This window comes from Tamandua tetradactyla, chromosome 5 (assembly GCF_023851605.1).
Source record: "Tamandua tetradactyla isolate mTamTet1 chromosome 5, mTamTet1.pri, whole genome shotgun sequence".
Classification (NCBI taxonomy): domain Eukaryota; kingdom Metazoa; phylum Chordata; class Mammalia; order Pilosa; family Myrmecophagidae; genus Tamandua; species Tamandua tetradactyla.
This window is the reverse complement of record NC_135331.1, coordinates 156,592,742-156,614,056: the sequence shown is the minus strand read 5'-3', so window position 1 is coordinate 156,614,056 and position 21,315 is coordinate 156,592,742. Positions and strand designations below refer to the sequence as shown.

Sequence of the window (21,315 nt, the reverse complement as noted above, 5' to 3'; positions counted from 1 at the left end):
AGTCCTTCAGGTAAAATAGAACAAGCTCTAATATAATGGGCTAAGAAGCATGGATTCATGTACACAGTCAGGCAACAAGTAGGAGCTCCTGAAGTGTACAGTTCTGGGCTGGGGATTTGTAGAGTGACAGTAAAAGTTTGGAAGGTTCTGCTCTTAGAGCATTTGCATTCTTATGTAGGACTTGTATTTCCTATATAGTAGGAAATATCTCTATCAGGTGAGTAAATAAACTCACCTAACCAAACTCTTATTTCAAAAAGCAACCAAACAAGGCTTGCAAGTTCTTTGCCAAAAGAAACTTAGACGTTGTACTTACCCTGTTTTGGGGATTGAATCATGCACCCCACAAAAGACAGGTTCAAATCTTAATCTGCATTCCTGTGGGTATGGACCCATTTGTAAATAGGAGTCTCTGAAGATGTTATTGAATCAGGATGGATCTTAATTCATATGACTGAAGGCCTCATGTGCTGGTCTGAATCTGTGGTAGACCCCAGAAAAGCCATGCCCTTTAATCCTCATTCAGTATTGCTGGGTGGGAGCATATTGATTGTTTCCATGAAGATGTGACCCACCCAATTGTGGGTGGTAACTTGATTAGATGATTTCCATGGAGGTGTGTCTTTATCCACTGAAGGTTGAGTTGCTTACTGGAATCCTTTAAAAGAGGAAGCATTTTGGAGAGAGTCCCTTTTTGGTAGAGCCACGAGAAAGCCAGCAGACGCTGCCATGTTCGCCATGTGCCCTTCCAGCTGAGAGAGAAACGTTGAACATACATCATCAGCCTTCTTGAACCGAGGCATCTTTCCCCGGATGCCTTAAATTGGACATTTCTGTAGACTTGTTTTAATTGGGACATTTTCTCAGTCTTAGAACTATAAGCTAGTAACTTATTAAATTCCCCTTTTTAAAAGCCATTCTGTTTCTGGTATATTGCATTCTGACAGCTAACAAACTAGAACACCTCATAAAGAGAAGAAATTCAGACACATTCAGTTAGAGGAAGCTAGAAGTAGGAGAAGCCTTAAGTAGGAGACGCCAGAGAGGAAGATGTTGTCATGTGGCAGAAGATTGCCACAGGGTTTGGAGAAAGCATGGCCTTACCAAGACCTTTGATTTTGGGCTTTTAGTCTCCCAGACTGTGAGCTTAATAAATTCCTGTTGTTTAAGCCAACTAGTGTGTGGTTTTTGTCATAGCACCCCTGGTAAACTAAGGTACCTTACACAATTTACGTTGACTCTCTGCTCTCCGAACTCAGTGATTGTCATTCTGATAACTCCTGATCTGCCCAGATTTCTTTTCTTGGCTGAAATCAATACATTTGCCTGGAGACAATTTTTTGAGTTATCTTATGAATACCGATTCTTTTAAAAAACCAATCAGCAGGAAAAGAAAACACAGTCTACAAATGAAATATCCTGATTTTTTTTAGATCCCAAGTCTGAATTTATTAGCAGGCCCATCTTAAAATTTTGTTTTTGTGTATGCACGGTTGGCTTTGCTCCAAAAAGGATTTAAGGTTACTCTGTGTTCTCTATTTTTAGTTGTCAAGTGGAATTTATTTGAGAAAAAATCAACCAGTTAGTACAAAGTTGGTCCTATGTCAAATTTGTGGCAAGCACCCAACTGTCACTGAACAGAATTAGAAGAGTACTGAAAAGCCTTCTGATGCTGGAATATTTTCCCCCATTGACCTTCCTATTATCAGATTTCATTACAATCACTTCCTTAGATGTCTTCTGGAGACAGGCATTTTAACTGGGTTAAGATGTTACCTGGGAGAGGTGCCAAATAAACTAAGCTGTGTTAATATGTTATATATCCGATTAATGCATGGTTGCAAACTCAGTGTCTCCAGGCCGGTAGCTTGTGGGGGGGCTGCAGGCTGGAGAGGGCTGAACAGGAAAGTGAGAGGGCCTGGGGTTCAGAATGCTCATCTGTCCTATTTTCAAAAGGATTACCAAATGATATATATGCTGATTTTTAAATGTTGATAATGCAGAATTTTTGAAAACACTGCATGGTCCTGAAATATCCCTCTGGCCACTCAGATGTGACTGGGCTCACTGCCTTTCAAATTGCCACCTTTGGACTATTGCAGGGATCATGCTGAATCCTATGGACAGGCCGGGGAACAGATGACCGGCCACGCCAGAGGTCCTAATTGAGGGCTGGAGTGGAGAAGGGGTCTTTGGTTAACACCTAAGACCTGGGCTGTGGGATGTGGGGGCCCTGGACCAGGTGGTTCCTACAGACCTGCCTGGAATCAACTTTGAAAGAAAGATGAGGCGTAGGGAATGGTTGGATGGGGGCCATGTCCTCATTATTCTGCCTGGGATGAGACCCTGAATAACCAGAGGCTTCTGTCGGCGTCAGTAAATGACACTCATTTTCCTTGCTGTGGAAGCCACCATTGTGCGGCGGTCTCTGTGTTCTCTGCTTGGCAAGGTACTCCTGAGCTCGGCAGATACCAGGGTCTTGCCCTATCAGCGAGCAAACAAGCCCCCGGTGAGACTTCCCGGCTGATTCTCAGCCAAAGGATTTGCAACAATCTAAAGAAACAGGGGAGTACACTTAGAAAAGTGTCTTCTTGGCACTGGAGTCAGCCAACAGCTGGCCTTCAGGAGAAATGCAATCCTTTAATTCAGGACCAAAAATATAATTTTTCAAACAGCTCCCATGAGCCCACAGTGACAGTCTGGCACTTATGACAAGGAGCTGCTGCCTCAGCCAGGCTTGGTGTGAAAGATCTTTACTGCGCCACGGGCATGGGCCTTACTGGGTGCATGGGAGCTCCGACTGGTGGCCTTGACAAGTAGGATGCATCACAGAGCCTGCTGGGGATGGCGGGGAAGGTTTTGAGTGGCAGGTGAGAGGATACGAGGAGAGGTAAAATGATCTTGCACGTGATTAGCATTTGAGAAATGGCTTTTGTAAATGTAGGACAGTGTAAAACTTCAGACTCTTCCATTTTTCCTATGGGCTGGTCATTAGGGGGAGCCCTGTGCTTGACTAAGAGGCGTCCGTGGCTTCCTCGGGAAGGCATCTGAAATGTGAGAACTCACAGTCCTCATTTTATAGTCCTTTTCAGGTGGTGCTTTTGTCCTGCAGCAACAAGTGATTGCTTCGGGATATTACTCCAGGAAGGGCAGGCGAAGGCTCTGGGCTGAAGGCACCACGCTGAAGGCCTGGTGGCGATTTTAGTATTTTTGGAACGAGAAGAATTTTGGTGGGAAAAGCAGTCTGTGTGAGTATGAGGGAGAGAAAAAGAGAGGAGGGAGAGAAAGAGAAAGGAAGGACAAGGAGAGGAAGAAAGAGGAAGAGAAATTCTTATTTTTCTTACAAGATTAGCTCTGAACAGAGTGACATAGGTGAATATTTTGAGGGCTGCATTTTTTTGGTTCATTGTCAAAAATGCTCCATTGCCTTGTGCTAGTCACTAATTATGGTCCTTGGTCAACTGACTTATAACAGCTGACCAATAATAGATCAGATTGAATTTAAGGACAGTCAACAATTATAATGCATTGCTCAGTGGTCCCTCTGAGTTTGTGCTGCTGGCTTCAGTGTATTGATTTAATCCCCAGTTAAGATCAGAATCTGGAAATAGAAGTAGAATCTGTGATTGTACTGCAGCTGCACTCGCAGAAACACCCTGTGTGCCTCTGTAATGAAGAGGAGGGCATGCATTGAAATTCTCTCGCCAGCTCCCTCTCCTTCCTGCTCACCTTCCCGAGACTGCAGTACGTTGACCACTGGTTATTTTCATTCTCACCAATTAGGAGGGATGGAAGAAAGGGTTCCTTAAATGAGGTTGGGTATGTTAAACTTCTGGCTGTGTTTGCCAGAAAAATCAACAATAATAACAACAGCAACAAAAATCTGGTTAAAATTCAGTTTAGGTTTTATTTGGGAAATTTCATGTTCCCAAGAATGTTAGACTTTTATTAACAAACATATATTTCCTAAATAGCAATATCAGAAAAACTTCACAGGTATCAGAGCAGTAATAACAGCTCTTTAAAATACTTAGGAGAAGTGAAAGTCATTTCAAAGGATTTTAATGGCTATGGAGTGATTCCACTTTTCACTTAACATTTTCTGCCTCAAGGTCCCCTCTACACAGACTGTCTGTCTAAGGGAGGCGTGATTTAGGTTTTTGGAAGCAGCTGATGGTGGCATAAATCTGTCCAGGCAGGGCTGGAGCTGTGGAACTGGCAGTACACCCCACAGGCCGCCGTGCTGGAATGTCACAGGAGACACTTCGCACCAGTGTCTGTTGGGCACCCTGGCCAGTGCAAATGACAATGTTGGTTCGTGTGCTTAATTCAGAGGGGGACAAGTCAAATGTGGTTTTGGCCCCAATTACGGGAAAGGCCTTGGGGCTGTGTTCTTCAAAGTGTGGTCGGAAGTAGGACTGCAGATTCCTCAGTCTCACCTCTGACCTTACTGACTCAGAGCAAGGAAATGTTCAGTCAAAGAGTGTCCTAAGTAACTCCTTGCACACTAAAGTTTGGGAACTGTCTTAGGCACCCCCCAGGTCCGCTATCCTGAAAAGTTAGCATAAGGGAGGGAGGGTGGCGCTCAGCATTTATGGAGTGACTCTTCCATGCTAGGCATGGTTCCCTGGCCCTTTCATCTCGGATCCTCGTAATAATCCTTAACATCTCCTCAACGGGGAATACTACACTGAAGGAAAAGAAACACGGAAAGATTAAGTAAATCGTCACAAAGCTAGTAAGAGCCAGTCTGAGAACCCTCCTTAATTTGATTCTAAAGTTGATTTGATTCTTTTTACCCGAACAGTGGAACGCAGAAGATTTTTAATTTCCTTGTCAAAGAATCTGCAGATGTCATTCATTATAACCGGGTATGAAAGAGTTTAATTCCCATTTCTTAGCATTTATTCAGGCTCCTCTCACCCTCTTGAGTGGGGAGCCCTGTTGTCTACGAGCTGCACATCCAATCAAGAGGACCCATCCGCTTCAAGGAGGCTGCCCTTTTCCTCGGTGCTACTCTGAGAACCTGGGAGAGAGGGAAATTTCATACCCTGTCTCTAAGGGAATTTAGCCTCCAAACTCTTTAAATTTGGCATTCATTGAGCTAATGCATCATGCCTACTACAAATCTCTGGTTTCTGATTGTTTGTAGAAATGGAAATAAAATCTTTATAATTACTCTATGTCTAGGTTTGGTGGTGTACACTATTTTTCAGAAGATTTTAATCTGTAAAAGAAAAGCTTTCTTCAAAAAGATTTTTTTCCCTCATGAGACTCTGTCTCCAGTCAAGGGCTCTGCCTCTTGTTTTACTGAGATACTGATTTCAGAGCATTTTGCCTCCGGCCCCTGCCTCTCAGATTTGCTTCTTAGTGAAATCTACAGCATTAGCCTCTCAGCCAAGACTCCAGTCGGCTCAATTCCATGAAAAGACTATAGGCTCTGGGGGCAAACAGAGCCAAGCTCTCAACTGCTTGGGCCCCAGTTTCCTTGACCATTAAATAGGGAGAATAAAACCATCCCCAGGGCAGGCTGTGATGTTTAGATGAGATAATGGGTGTCAAGCCCAGTCTCAGTTTCTGGCAGCTGGAACAAGTCAAGCGTCAGTTCCTCCTGGTCTTTGGAAGGTGTAAGTCAGGCAATGGCCTTGGGCGGGGAGCCTGGAGCAAGAGGAAACTGAGGCCAAAAGGCAGGGACACAGGGAAAGCACCAGGGAAGAGCATCAGCTGACAGATACCCAAATGTATAGCATTTCACCCTTACAAGAGGTGTGTTGTGCTCGGTGGCCTGCTGGTTCCCAGCTACCCAGCCATGTAGTGGTGATCCTTGGTCATGAAAATGAGCATGGAGAGTGCTCTGCGGGGTGAAAGCCCTATCAAACCCACACGCGACTCCTTGGGTCTGTATCCTAGTTCTCCCTTTTTTAGCTGTGTGATTTGGGCAAGTTACTTTCTCAGTTTCTTCCTCTAAAGGAAGATGGAGACTAAACTGGAGATATTAATGGTACACATGTCACAGGGTTATTGTGGGCTTTAAATAAGAAGTGCCTTCACAGTGCCTGGTACATAGTAAGCGCTCAATAAGGGCTCACTGGGGTCCTTCTTTTAGCCTTGGGGTGCAAAGTTAAGCAGGGGCAAAAAGCACCACTTAGTTTTTAGAGGAGGAAAAGGGTGACGTAGAAAGTTCCATGGCCACTTGCTGAAACATGGACCACATCCATCTAAATCTCTTTTGCTAAGCCTGCTTGTTTTCACACCTATAAAACCCACATCCTTTCTTTCCTTGATTACTTTTCATAACTGTCCTATTAACAAGATTTGAGGTTCTCTCTGGCCAAGTTTTGTATCCTACTTTTTCCATTTAATAATTGTACTGACACATCCAGCAATGGCAGAGTTATCTTTTTTGGCCTAACTCCCCTGGTGAGAATAACTAGAAAAGATGCGCAAATATTAAAAACCATTTGTCTGAAGGCAGTGGAGAACTTACGATACAGTGAGGCTGAATAACTGAAGAGCAAGTGGTGTTTGAGAAACTGAGTATAATGTACAGCAATTTCTCACAGGTAGAAATTTGGTTTTCCTTCTCCTGTGAAGGAGGAGGAGCTCTGGTAAGCACCCAGACTTTAACTGGGACCACTAAAACTGATCTTTCTTTCACCATTTGAGTTGCTAATGAATAGGTGTCTATAAGGGACTAAAATACCAACATTTCTAAACAACTGAGTATCTCCCTCCTCTCAGTCTAATTGGTTTCAACCTTTGGAAAGCCACAATCTCTTCATCAAATCCAGAATCAGAAAGACATCACAGATAGAAATACACGCTTTTGAGTCAGGTTTCATAACCAAGTAAAAGTCTAGACTGAATTGCCACCAATTTGGATTTGGTGGGTTGTAAAGAGAAGAAATATAAAAACATTGCTAGATAAATAAAAAGACAGTGGAAATACAATTTATAATAATGCATGTTTGCAATCTGTGTGATATGTCCTGAATTGAAATCTTACAGAATGTCATTTATCTGGATACTCTATTTCTGTGTTGGGATACTGGAAAAATACACATATGACCAAAGTCAGAAATTTGAAAAGGTAACATTGCTTTAGAATTCCAATTTTGAAGCACACATAGCTTTAAAAGGTAGCATGAAGTTTGTTTTGTTGGTTTTTCATTTACACATGAAAATTTGTCAGTATAGTTCATGACTGCCGCCAATAACTCCTTTATTGATTAGGGATTGGGGAAGGTTTTGACTACAGAAGTCTTGCTTCTGGTAGAATAGATTGACTCAAAGTAAGGAAGCACCCAGGTAAAACATCCCAGTGTATCTCTGTGTAACTTCCTCTGGTTTGAGTTATTTTTTCAAATGAAATAAATGAGGAAGATGCTACTGATTTGAAGGCTATAAATTTTTTTAAACTCTTTTTTGTGGGTAAATAATTTCAAACTTACATAAAAGTTTGAAAGAATTAGAATAGTGTAAGGAATATCTTGAAGTCTTTAGTCATAGCCCCTGTTTTGGCATTTTCCTCCATTTAATTATTTATGCTATTGCTCTCTCTATATCTATATCACTGCAGTATTATATTACTAAACACGTATCTAAACACACATAATATTTTCTGATATATTTAAGAGTTACTTACATTTATTATAGCCCTTTATCTCTAAATAATTCAGAGTGTATTCTTAACATAGGGATACTGTCTTTACAAAGTCACAGTACAATTATCAAGTTCAGGAAATTTAACTCGGAGACAGTACTTTTTATCTACGCTAATGTCCATATTTTAATTTTGTTATTTGGTTCAATAGTGGCATTTATGGCATTTGCCTCTGAATACAGCATCCAGTCTAGGACTGGGTATTACGATAAATTGTCACATCTCTTTAGCATCCTTTAAAAGGGAACATTTTCACAGTCTTTCTTCATCTCTTTTTTGACGTTGGCATTTTTTCAAGAATACCAGCCCCCTTCTCTTTTGTTTAATAACATATTCTTCTTTTTGTATTTGTCAGATGCTTTCTCATGCTTAGGTTCAGACTATGCATCCTTGGCTGGAATCCCCTGTAGGTGATGTTTTGGGCACATCCAGAGGCAAATGCTGACCATCTCCCCGCATTGGTGATATTAATTTTGAGCACTTGGTCAAGATATTGTCCGGTTTCTCCACCATATAATTACTATATCTCTCCTTGAACTAATCAGCAGTTTGTGGGGAGAGTTTTAAGACCGTGCGAGGATCTTGTCCCTTACTGAAACTCCCCCCTGGATTTAGCATCCACTGATCATTTTTGCATGATACACTCTGTACTTTAATGGTGATGTGTAGGCTTTTAAATATTGAATATTAGGCAGTTAAAAGGTGATTAGTCTTAGAATGAATGTAGCGTCAGCTTTAGCAGTGTAAAGTCTTTTTCCTTATTGTTTTTAATCCAGGAAACCAAATCAGTGATGGTTAAGTCACGGGTTTTCCTGGCCAGTGGACACCCTTGTGAGACTTGGGTGAGTGTGTCGCCGTGCTTCCCTGGGACAGCACCTGTCTTTAGCTGTCTGGCCTCGGGACCTAGGCATGGGTGGGGTAAACTGTGATTCCTTACAGAGCCCAGATGTGAGGTTATTACTTTTTTTTTTTCTCTTCTTCTTGTCCCATCACAATTGATTGATCCACACTTGGGCTTCTCAGGGTTTCCTCTATCTTAACTTGTTAACTGGTTTTTCTTCCCCTGACCCCTAATCCCTGGGAAAGGAAGGGGGTGGAGGGAAAGAAACACCTACTACTCAAGTATTGACAAAACAGTGTGTAGGAAAGATAAATAAATAAATAAAAGAAGGCAGGCGGCCAACTCTGAGGAGCTTGCAGCCCTGCCTCCTGCCGGGAGTTGGCACTTTGGGGCCCAGGATTCGCACGTGACAACAGGATAAGCAGGAGGACAGCGGGGCTGCGCCTGTCTGCCTCGGGGTGTGGGGTGGGGGTGGGGTGGGGGTTGCTTTTCCTGTGGCAGAAACTATCTGTGCCTCCCAGTAAGTCCAAGAACAATCTCCGCTTATTATACCAGGACTGTTTACAGCCTCACGCCGACAAGGCACTAACCCTCACTCATTACATTGGCTGTAGGGATTTCTCTGCCCCACACTTGCCTCGCATGTGGTCCGCATTTTCATCCAGTAAAAGCACATGTTGTCAACTCAATATATACAGCGAAAACAGCATGAATAATGGAACCTTTAATCCTCATTTCTCCAAATTAGATTTCCACTTTATCCTTTTCCCCTTTCCTCTCTTTTAAAAAATTCTTCTCAGTGCCAAGCAGAAGAGGTGTTGTCCAGACCTTAAGCTCTAAGCAGATTCCGTGGTATTTCCATTCCATTACCAGGTGCCTTTGCAGATCCAATTTCTGGGGGGATTAATTGTATTTCTTCCCCTGGTCACTTCACACATGGCTCATGAGAAATTACCATCCTTGTCACACACCAAGAGATATGCCCACGGACACTGGTTACATTTCAGCAAATGGAGTGAAAAGTTTGTGTCTGATTCAACTCACATCTGTTACATCAGAGCATGAGATACACACTGATACCCTGTCTCTTTTTCTCAGTCTTTCTAGGACAACAGATTTATTGGGTTGGAATTATTTTTGATATTAAATCAGAAGCCAGCCGTACTAAATCAAACTTTAAGGACAGAGTTTGTTGAAGACTGGTGTGAGGCATTAAGACTCCTTTGTTAATATTCATAGTTTTATACAATACACAGACAAATACAGCTAAGGATTGTACTAAAGATGTTCAGCTTATAAACTTTTTATCGTTACAGATCTAGGTCAGTGGGGTCAGATGGACAATGTGATTTGCATTGACTAAGATGACCAATATGCAGAAATGGACTATTGATTCCTTTTGAAGGTTTAAAATTGGCAACCCATTCTGACTTTTTCATGTTAAGAAGGGGTGTTGGCACTGAAGGATGGGGGATGTAATTAACTGATAATCTTGGAAAGGCTGGTCCCTCTGGTTTCAGGATTTATGTGACCTGGGAGCCGTCTGGGAACCCTCTGGGAATTATAGGTTCCAGGAAAGCAAACTTAGTGCATGTAACCTTTATAGGGTCTCAGTTTGAGCTTTAGGTGTCCTTAAGCATCAACAGGAGTGATGTTGATTGGGTTTAGCAAACCATGGCAATTAGCACTATCTAACTGAAGTTTGCATAAGAGTAGCCTCCAGAATAGCCTCTTGACTCCGTTTGATCTCTCTCTTAGCCACTGCTACCTTATTTTATTGCATTTCTTTTCCTCCTTTTGGTCAGGAAGGTGTTGTTAATCCCATGGTGCCAGGGCCAGACTCATCCAGGGGAGTTATACCCCATGTTGTCAGGGAGAATTTCATCCCTGAATGTCATGTCCCATGTAGTGGGGAGGATAAGGATTTTCCTTGCAGAGTTGGGCTTAGAGAGAGCGAGCGAGGCCACATCTGAGCAACAAAAGAGGTTTCTTGGAAGCAACTCTTAGGCCTCGTTGTGGGTAGTCTTAGCTTCTTTCAGAGCAGCTAGAAGGAAAAATCTAAGATGGTGGAATGGCAGCCCGTAACAGACTCTGGGATCTGTTCTTTAACTACTTATTGAAGTGTGCTTTGAAAATTATTGCTTTTTCTTTCTTTGCTTTGTATATATGTTATATCTCATAATAAAAAGAAAAATGGTAACCCACACTTAAGTCATACATCTCTGAATATTTGAATACCCGATCCCGTTATTTATGTACCTATTTGTCTATATATCTGTGACTTGATACCAATTGCTGTATAGACTGTGCCATGGTGGTTAAGAGCTCCGTTTCTGGAGTCCTCTGAATTCCAGTCCCGGCTCTGCCCCTCCCAGCCGGGTAGCTGTGTCCCCTCTGTAAACCCGTCTGATTGTGAACCCTGTAAGGCTGCATGCAGTGAGGCTGAGTGGGCTAACATGTGAGGAGTGCTCAGCACAGTGCCTGGTGTGTGGCAGACATGGGATGCAGGACGGCTGTCACTGGTCGCGAGGCAGACGGTGCGGCATGAGGGGACTGAGCTGTGGCTCCCGTGAGCCTGACCGGAAACCACCGTCTTCACAAAACCCATTAAATACGATGGGTGAGACTGCTCTACCTTGATCATCCACTGGCCAGGAGAATAGATTGGTTAACTTGGGTTCTCTTTGTTTCAGGAATCTAAGTCTATCTTAAGAATTTACATTGAAATGTGCTATAAGTTTATCTCAATTTACTGTCACTCTCAAATTTTGAAGAGAGGGATATAGTATTTTTCTTCCATGAGTTTTACCATGGGAGTAACTGAATTTCATCAATTGAAGGCCTTTGTCAATGAGTTTGCAGGATGTAACATCTTCATTAATGAAAACTTGGTGGGAAATAACTTGCAGCTCACCATTGTTTATGCCTTTTCCCCTTCCCAGGCCTTTCAGGGTCCCCACAGTCAGGCTCTCCGTGCTTCGTGGTGGTCCCCCGGGAGGAGATCGGTGGCCCCGTTTTCAGTGCTCCCAGTACACCCACTACTGTGTGCTTTGTCTTGTTTTAGGAGTAGAATATCTGTGATGAAGGGGGAAGGATTCGCGCATAGGTCCAGTGTTCAGGTCCAAACAGAAGCCGCAGCAGTGCCATCAGCTACTGAAGCAGCCTCTCCGGGCCAAGCTTGTCTGCCCCCCAGCAACACGGCACTCCAGTAGCACCTATTCACTTTGCATTGTCAAGACATTTTTCAAACATTAGTAAAGCGCGTTTGTCAGGAAAGTAAATGTTCCTGTTCTCAGGTCACGCAGAGGGAGAGGGCGGTAGAAGAGAATAAGGGACTCCCCTCATTCCCACTGACTGTGCGAGGCTAGTGTTGCCAGAGGTGCTCAGTTCTGAGAGCAGAAGGGGTTGTTTCCTATATTTGCTCCCACTTGGCTGCCTGAACCTTTCTTCTATCTAAGGATTGTCCCCAAACTATCCTCACACGCGTATGGAGTCTTGTGACTTGTGGGTCCAAAATATCCTGTGTGACTGTGTCAGAGGCACAGGCTCACTGAAGCAGTCGAAGCCCACCCGCGTGGACACGTGCCCACAACTGAACATGCCACCCTGGCATTAGAGAACGATGCCCGCCCAAGAAGGTCCAAACGAGCGTAGAGCCGAGAGGGACAAGGACGAGTTTGGAAACAGCTGTCCTTTGTGAAGTTTTTGAATTTACAGAAGTTTACTAATGTTAGAATTTGTCAGCATTTGCCTGTAATGACTATAAAGTTGGCAGATGTCTTCTCACACGCCTTGTTATAATCGATACTCTCTTCTCCCATGTCTTCACCCCCGATGAATGCAGGACCCAGGAGGAGGTGAATCGCCACTGCTCCAGACAATCCAAGTTTCTGCTTGCCCAGTGGAGACCTGGTTTAGTCATCGCTGGCAGATTCCCATCGGCAGATGGACAGTTTTACAGACGGCAGCATTACTTCATTTCTGGTCTGTCCAGTTCAGACCCTGCAGCAGATTTAATGACTGGACGTGGGGTTGCTTTAGCTATGTGTCGTTTTCTCAGAAACTAAATTTGGCTTAAATGTGGCCAGGATTTCAGTAGTTGTAGTCCAGTATCTTGTCAAAGCATCATTGTCACAATGCCAAGGCAAATGAATAAAATGGGCAACTCATCCGATTTTTATTAATTAGTCATAAGTTTTTTATAACAGTATCCAGTTTATTCTCCTTTCTCAGTGGAACCTGTCCCCACTGCTAATGTTCAGTATTGTCTGGTTTACAAGGTCAGGGGGCGTCCATTAAAATTATGCTGGATGGCTGCTAGCGCATCAGTACCCTGTACATGCCATTTGATTATTCTAGTGAAGCCCTAGGTATAGCTTCTCTATAGTAAGCCTGAAGGCAAATGAATTCTTTTTAACTTAAGTGAGCTTATATTTAATTTCATATCTTACTCTGTCTTGGAAATGGGAAAATTAGGTATAGAAAGTGTTATAATCCTAAGAAGTAGAACAGTTAAGCAAAAGAATATAAGTGCTTTCTTCTGAATTTACATTGGATTTCATGTATATTGAGATCTACATCACAGCTGTGTTGAAATTCATAGTTCTACCTTGGGCTTTAGTAAACTCCTCTGTAGCAAGGGAACTTTGTCCTTCCATTATGTCTGAATAGCAGCATGTTTGTATTGGTGTTGCAGATATGGGTTAGCACCAAACAGTTTCAATAAACTTTCAATACACTTTCTTCCTTGGTGACAGAAGGAAGTTATGGCAGGTGGTTAATAAACTGATGTCCGCGTGTGAAGGTGAAGTTTTTTCACGTGTGAGCTGCATTAATTTAAACTCCCCTGTGGTTTATCAGCTTAGTTTTTTTTCATGAAACATGCTATTTCTTTATGAAACCAGGAGGTCATATAATGCCAGGTTTACCCTAGGTGGGGCTGCCTCTGCAGTGTCATGCTGCCTCTAGATCTAGCAGAAATAAAAGCACGTAGCCAAGGCAAATGACTTGAAATTGTATCCAAACTGCCCACAGTGATAATTTCCTGAATGGGCAAAAGATTAAAATAGAACACCCATGTAGGAAATAGGAGGGCGGTGGGCCTCTTTTAAACGTAGCTTTGTTTTCGCCCTTCCTTCTCTGGCCAGCAGGGGGTAGTCTTACACCAGAGTTGCTTACAAAGGGACGGAGAAAACCATCCTCAATCTGCAGTCACTTAGCTGTCTTCCACTTGGGGAAGAGCCATCCAAACCAGGACAGAGCTTGGTACCTTGATGAATCAGACCTGCCACTCAAACATAGCGTTAAATGATATTAGCACAAAGGCAACCACTTAACTGTTTTAAACTGTCTTAACTGCAGATAAAAGAAATGAAAGATAGCGTTTATTCTCTTGCATGAGCATCTCATGCTTTGGCAAATGCAGATTATTTTTACTTCCCAGGTGTGTGGAAGTGCATCACTTCATTTGGGAGATTGGTTGCGTCTCGGCCCCAGAGCCTCCACTGCTGAGTGGATAGTCTCAGTTATTGCCCTGATGGCAGATGCCACCATAACAAGAGAGAGGTTTCCTTCCCCTGCTCCCTGCTAGGCAGGCTGAATTCCAGACATAGACAAAATGGTTTCTAATGTGCAAACCTGTTCTTAGAGGTTAAAAGATTGAGCAAGAGCAGCCTCTACTGATTCCTAGATAATAGAGTAGATTATAAACTTCACTTTAATCTGTATTGTTCAATACGGTGAGCCACAGATGACTTTCACACTGAAATTCATTAAAATTAAATAAAATTAAGCATTCAGTTCCTCAGTCACCTTAGCTACAATTTCAATGCTCAGTAGCTCCACATGGCAAGTGGCTACTGCAATGGACAATGCAGCTAGAAAACATGACTTTAATCCAGAAAGTTCTGTTGAACGGAATTGGTGTAGAGGCTACATGCCAGTTCTTAATTCTGGGTCCTTAAGCACAGTTTTGCAAAGAGCCTAGCTTCATACTAATCTTTCCATCCATCACCTCACCATAGCAGGTAATGGCAGAGGGACTGCTTCTTTTGTAGGGTCATCTGGTCAACTTCTCTCACTGAGAACATAAAGCATTGATAGGCTGTTGGTGTGATGATAAGTGTTTATATCTGAAGGTAAGTACAGTTCCACATGCCAGCCTCTTTGTGACTGCCTTAGCCGTGTCAACTAAACATGGGCTAAAGAGAACACTGAGCTTTAAAAATAATTGTAAGGAAGGGAGAAATCAGAGTAAAATGCAGTCTTGCATAATCTGTTCACAAGCAGCATTTCTTCAGCCTGAAGAAAAGAAGATGATCATAGGAAAGGAGAAAGCTGTAAAAACAGATTCATATTGTAGCAGTTACCAAACATCCTTCTCCTTCCTCATTTCTTTCCTTATCTCCTGCTTGACTGAAAGTGTTTTTTGTAACACTTGGATAATTTTTAAATGATAGCATTTATTTAAAAACTGTAAAACCTTGATTACTAGCTTTCCTGCAAGGAAATGTGAGAGATATTGACATATAGGTAGGTAAACATATATGTCCTGTTTGCCTGGGACAAGTCCTAGGATAATTATATGGCACCCCCTTTCTCTCTCAGAAATGTCCCCATTCTGATGATAAATTATATGGCCACCCAATATTTTATGAAATAAATTATAAATGCTTACACATTGACTAAATTTAGGGATGCCCACTTTGCTTCTATTTTAGTTTGAATTTTTCTCTGAACTGCCACGAAGTTTATCTGTCAGTATCACCAGCTCTCTGTTTTCCCCTTTCTGCTCTGATCAAAAATTTATCACCCCGGAAGTCTCCTCTCTTCTTCTAGCCCCATTCCCCTGCATGTCTCTTTTCCTGGGGCATGATCTTAAAACTATGAGAGAGAATTCTGAGGCATCTGTGATTCCATTTTGATGTCTATATTGCTGAAAGAACTCCAGTCTTGTTATTTTGGGATTTTTTTTTTTTGTTGTGACACTGATTTTTGTTGTTGTTATTGCAACATTAGCCAATTCTGTGCTTTTGTGCCTCAGTTTCTCCACTTAGTAAGCAGAAATATCCATGCTCTATAACTGCTTCATGAGAATGTGCTGGGGAGAATTTTTTTTTTAAAGTACTTTGAAGTTACTAGATAAAAGACGTTGCCATAATTCAAAGCATTAGTTAAGAAGGAGACCAAATTGTGTTACATATGTATATCGTTTAACATCTTTAGATGAGTAGCACAACTGTTCTGAAAAAATTCACCCCTGCTGCCTCATCAATCATCACACCAGTGACTTAGGGAAATATCAGCAGGTACTCATGCCTTCATGAAGAGGAAGCAGTGGTTCGAGGGTCTCCACTCTCATCCCAAACACCTGCAAATAAAGAGAAGGAACATTTTCTCAGGGTACAATAAGTCAGTAGCCTCTGACAGAAAAACAGCTGTGGAAAGGCCTGTCTGGGGTGCACATGATTTCATTTGCATTTTGATTTCTGTGATTTAACTGAAGGCACAGGTTGTCTCTGCCAAATATCCCTGGCCTACCAAGGGATCCGAGGTAGAACTGCCCAGAGCAACCTGACTTATGAGGACTGCCACAGCAGCACAACCAGCGCGTCCCTAAACATTTAGTAATAAAAAATCTGTTGTTCTTTGGTCGCCAGGATTTAACAAACCTAATCCCTGGGAGAGGCGATAAAAATTCATTAATCTAATTAAATACTTCTTATTGCCAAAGTGACTTTGTAGAGTAGCTTTGCTGAAGGATAAGTGCAAAGTAAAATGGGGTCCCAACAGAGAAACAAACGTTAGACTTGAGCAAGCTGGTGCATGCTTCATTAAACTCATAATTATCCTTTGGTTCTAAGTAGCTGATAATATTTAATGAGTATCCAAGATAATTTAAAGAAAATGTTTACTAATGAGGTACAAACAGTGCCACGGAACATGGTTACCTAGGGTGCCATAACTGTATATCTTCCTGCTAAATCTTGTTCCTTGGATATTGTGAGGGATAACGGAGGCATTAAGACAGACATTTGAACCGAGTGAAGTGAACCTTACGGTAAAAACACATCATTAGAAGGCAAATGTGTAGAAAGTTCTATGAGATAGAATGAATGCTAGGGAAATTTATTATTGTGATAGAGGTTTGGAAAAACAAAATTATTGAGAAAAGATTAAATGTCATGTTACATGAGAAATGGTCAAAAGATTTGGGTATTTCAGATATCTCAGGAGCTGTCCTATGTAAAATTACTAGATGTGAACTCATTGAGATTATAAAGAAAATGAGGGCTAATGAATGGGAGCTCCGAGGAGAAAGGTTTGTAACCAGCCTGAGGAAGTTTCTAATGCTTGGCACTGACTGCTTATAGAATGGGCAGATTTGAGGGGCGGTATGCATGTATTGGAGGTGATAAAGCAGTGTCTGGATGACCATATTGGGGAAATTGAGGAAGGAAATCTTTGGAAGATTGTATTACTGCTGCCTAAATACTCTGTTTCCCTCTCTCTGCTGGGGTATTATACATCTCTGATTTGCTGAACTCAAGAGTAATCATGTAACTTGCTCTGGCCAGCGAGATGTGAGCAGACTCGGCATCTTCTGGGCAGAAGTTTTAAGAGAAAATGTGTGGTTTGCTATATTTCTCTACCCTTTGCAACAACAACTAGCAATATTTGGGCAGCCTGAGCTCCCAAATAAACATGGTGCAGAGGAGAACCACAGCCGACCCAAAATACATATAGAAAATGTGCAGAAGCAAACTGTCGATTTCTTTAAGCCACAGGATTTGGGGGTTGTAGAGACTCATTGTGGATGAGAGAACCACTAAGCCACTTCCATAGCTGAAATGTTTTAAATTCTTTGATAGAAAGCATTTGGTGTGTGATACAATCTATAGGAATTTTTTTATTTTTACTTCTAGCTATTCCTTTCCTTTTTAAAATCACATTTGAGTTGTAATTATCAAAGTTGTAAAGTCAGTGAAAAAGAATAAGTTGCCAAAATTACTCTTGAAAGTTAAAACTCATAAAGAACTGTAAATACTGTCATATAGTTGCAACCGTATAATTATTATAGGTGCATTTAAAATGATGTAGTTGGCTTGCATTTAAGGATCATGTTGCATAACGATACATACACTGAAACTGTAGAATTACACACAGTGGGGCAAGATGCTTGTGTTTTGAGAGGTACCTGGAAACTGCAGCTGAATAACTAAGGAAATGGTAAATTAATATTTCCCATCTAATGCCAATAGGGACATCTGCTCACTGAGTGGAAGGGTGAGTGGAATCGTCCCCATGATTTAAATGTCTTCTCTTTGTCCCTACCCTCACCCTGATACATTTAGTTGAATTTTCTGAAGTTTCACATGCTTATGGTACAGTGCTATTGTATGGCACATCCTTTCTTCTTTGTTGCGGTGTCAATATTGGAAAGCAAGGTCAGAGCCTAAATACAAATTTCAGGTGGCCACAGGTTTGGGGAGACTATCAAATTTGAATACCCTCTTAGGTTTATTCCTTGCTAGGGATTTTTTGGGGGGAGGAGGGGTGACCTTAAATCCTCTCCTCTCCCAACTCCAATATCTGCCAACCCTTTTTTTGGCCAGAAGTGGGCAGAACAATGGGTTCAAACAACAGAGCAGCCATATTCTTTCAGCCTGGCTTATTTGAAAATAAAGAAGCTGGAGATAAACATGAAGCACACTATGAGTCGTAGGGTATTTTTCGGTCTCAAAGGCAGCCAAACTGAGAGCAATACCAAGAGTCGCTGTGAGCAAAACACCGTGAACTGTGCTTCATTTGCTTGCTTACTCAGTTTAAGAGGAGACAAGTAAAATAAAGAAATGAAGCATTTTATAGGCTCCTCCTCTGCTTATTACTGGCAGTGGTGCCAGTGTGTTGGGCAAACAGGTGATGGGAAAGAGGATGAAGGTGAATAGCAGGATTAAAGAAAAGACAAATCAAGGCCAGATTCATCCAAGTCTTCAAGCACCAAAGCACGGAGAAAGGCCAAGCTCCTGGCACAGAGATGGGCAATGTTAGACAAACCAACAACATCATATTTTATATTGCTCCTCACAACCTGTGGCTAGAAAAGGATTAGGGGCTTGGATTTCTAATGGAGAGTGTGATAGGATCCCTGTTACTTGAATACTGCTGCCTGGTTGTCCATCCTCCTAGTCATAGATTGAACTAAGGGTTCTGTCCACTCTGTGCTTTTAGCCAAGGGGCCCTGGCTTCATCGCAGAAAACTTCCTCTTCTATAAATTCTTTCTCGGATGAAATGCAGGGTGCCCAGTTCCTCCAGAAAAATAATCTTAAGCACAATCTGGACCGAACCTCGTGATTCTGGAGGGGAGTGGGTGCTGGGTGATGGGCTCTGGGTGGTGGACTGGTAGTGGGCTAGAGAAAGGAGAGGCCTCTGCACAAGAGGAGGCTACGAATGGCAAAGTTTTGATTTTTACCACCTTGAGTTGTCCTCTTCTGCTGAAATAAATGTTTCCAGTGAAACTCTATATGCATGCAAATTTCAATCTTTTCCAACCCAATGGGAGACCAGTGGCCTAATAGGTGGGAATTAGGGGGTCTATAAGCTGTAATGGTTTTGCTTCCGTTGCTTCACAAGAGGTGGAATTCTTGCTAATAATAGAAGACTGGCAACATGCCTCAATGATATTTCAGAAGACTACGTATCTATAAAGCTCATCAACAGGGATCAGGTAAGATGACTTCTTAACAGCACTTGCAAGTCTCACAACTAGGGGGTGGTTTTAATGCAGGAAGAGTGTAATTTTAACAGCTGCCTTTGCTGCTTCTGAAAACGGTTTTGCAGATGTGTTACCTATTGTGCGGCACAAAAGGTGCCGGCATAGTAAGCAGTCATCAATACAGAGCCAGGAGCTGTCTGTTCACATCCTGGAAATATAAGCACATGAGAACGGCCTGAATACTTCATCTTGCAGACACAGTGAGATTCATAAAACTGTCTTTTAGCCATTTTAAAGTTGAATCTTTCTCACCCTCCAAAGCACTCCTTCAAAAACTAGCAGGCATTTTACAATTGAGCGGAGAGGCTGGTACTTTTAAAACTGCTTTAAGGGGAATAGTAAATGGAAATAGCTGTCTTAACTTCAGACCAGCTGGGAATGCAATCTCTATTTTATGTAAAATGAAATGATACCTGGTTAGCTTTATTTTAATACTCAGTCCTTATTATTTTTTCCTGGGTTTTATGGATGCTATAGAAATATTCCTCTTACAAAATGATATTCCAAATGGTAAGTTATGCAGAATAATTGTTTAAAGCTATTAGAAGCCTTCCCACTCTCAGTTTACTCTTTAGTCGTTTGCTCCCCCCACCACACCATGCCAACCCAGTAAAAATAGCTTTGCCCAGATCTATACCTAGCAGAATGAAATGAAAATTTGAGGCAATTTTTTTGGGTAATTGAAGATGCAAAACCTCACTTTTTCCAGGGCATACTTTGTTTGGGCTAATTATTCAAATACTTGTTCTTCTTCTTTTTTTTTTTTTTTCACTTTTCCAGTTAAGACTATTTAAACCCTACAATCCCAGATTTTCTTTCCCTTCCTTCCATTTTACAAATCAAACAGTACTGTTCTATGTCTCAATCTGTTCATACCTTACTCTCCATCCTTCAAGGTGACATCTAGGTTTTTTGCTAAAAAAGAGGTACTGGCTACTGCAGAAAACAGTTTGGTGTTTCCTTAGAAAGTTAAGTAAGAAATACCATATGATCCAGAAATCTTACTTCTATTTTTACAACCAAAAGAATTGAAAGCAGGGACCCGGATGGATATTTGCACATCAATGTTCACAGCAACATTATTCACAATTGCCAGAAGATGGTAGCAACCCAAATGTCCATTAACCAATGAATGGATAAACAAAATGTGCTATCTACATGCAATGGAATATTATTCTGCCATAAAAAGGAATGATGTCCTAATATATGAGACAACATGGATGAACCTTGAAAGCATCATGTTGAATGAAATAAGCCATACACAAAAGGGCCAATATTGTATGATCTCACTAATATGAAATAATTAGAATACATAAGCTCATAGAGTCAGAATCTAGAAGACAGGTTACTAGGGCCAGGGTTAGAATAAGAAAAAGGAAGTTATTGCTTAATTGGTACAGAGATTCTTTTTGGGGTAATGGAAAAGCTTTGGTAATGGATAGTGGTGATGGTAGCATGTCTTTTTCCTTATCCTTCTGTTTCCATCAGACCCTGTGACAACTCCATCTTCCATCAGTGTGGTCTGAAATGCAAGCCTTACAGATGCCATCCTAGACCTCTGCTGTTGACTTTCTTGATATAATTTTCCCACTTTTCTTATCCACATATCTTTCAGTAGTGAGTGGACCCCCTGGCAGAGTTTGGCACTTTTGCCAGGATGTTTAAGTATGGATTAAATCTCATCTTAGTCTTCTAAGGTTATTTTTTAGCTGAGTGACTCTTGGATTCATAATTTCTTGCCTGTGACCTCTGAGAGCAGTTTTTAGTGAATAGTTGGAATTGCTTAATTCCTTGAGTCTATGATGCCCAAAGTTTATGAAGTTAGAGAGTTTCTAGAAAAGCTACAAATGCTGTTCACCACCAGTTCTTTGTCAAATTACTTTTGCCTATGCCACATTAAACAGAGAAAAAACAGGTGTAGTTAGATCTTACCACATTTAAGGCACAACTCTTTTGGGTCACTAGCTTATTTGAGAGCCAATTAAACCTACAGGTTCTTTCTCTGTTGGTATATTTTGCACATACCAACAATCTTT

General features: G+C 41.7%; 1 long non-coding RNA gene across 1 annotated transcript in view; it reads left to right on the top strand.

Annotated features, from left to right (window-relative positions):
- Positions 1 to 12,669, top strand: part of LOC143684985 (uncharacterized) — a 106,820-nt gene extending 94,151 nt beyond the window's left edge. Inside the window, exon 8 of the long non-coding RNA XR_013176310.1 lies at positions 12,349 to 12,669. This is a non-coding gene — a long non-coding RNA (uncharacterized LOC143684985). The remainder of the gene's footprint in view (positions 1 to 12,348) is intronic.
- The last annotated feature ends 8,646 nt before the right edge of the window (positions 12,670 to 21,315 follow it).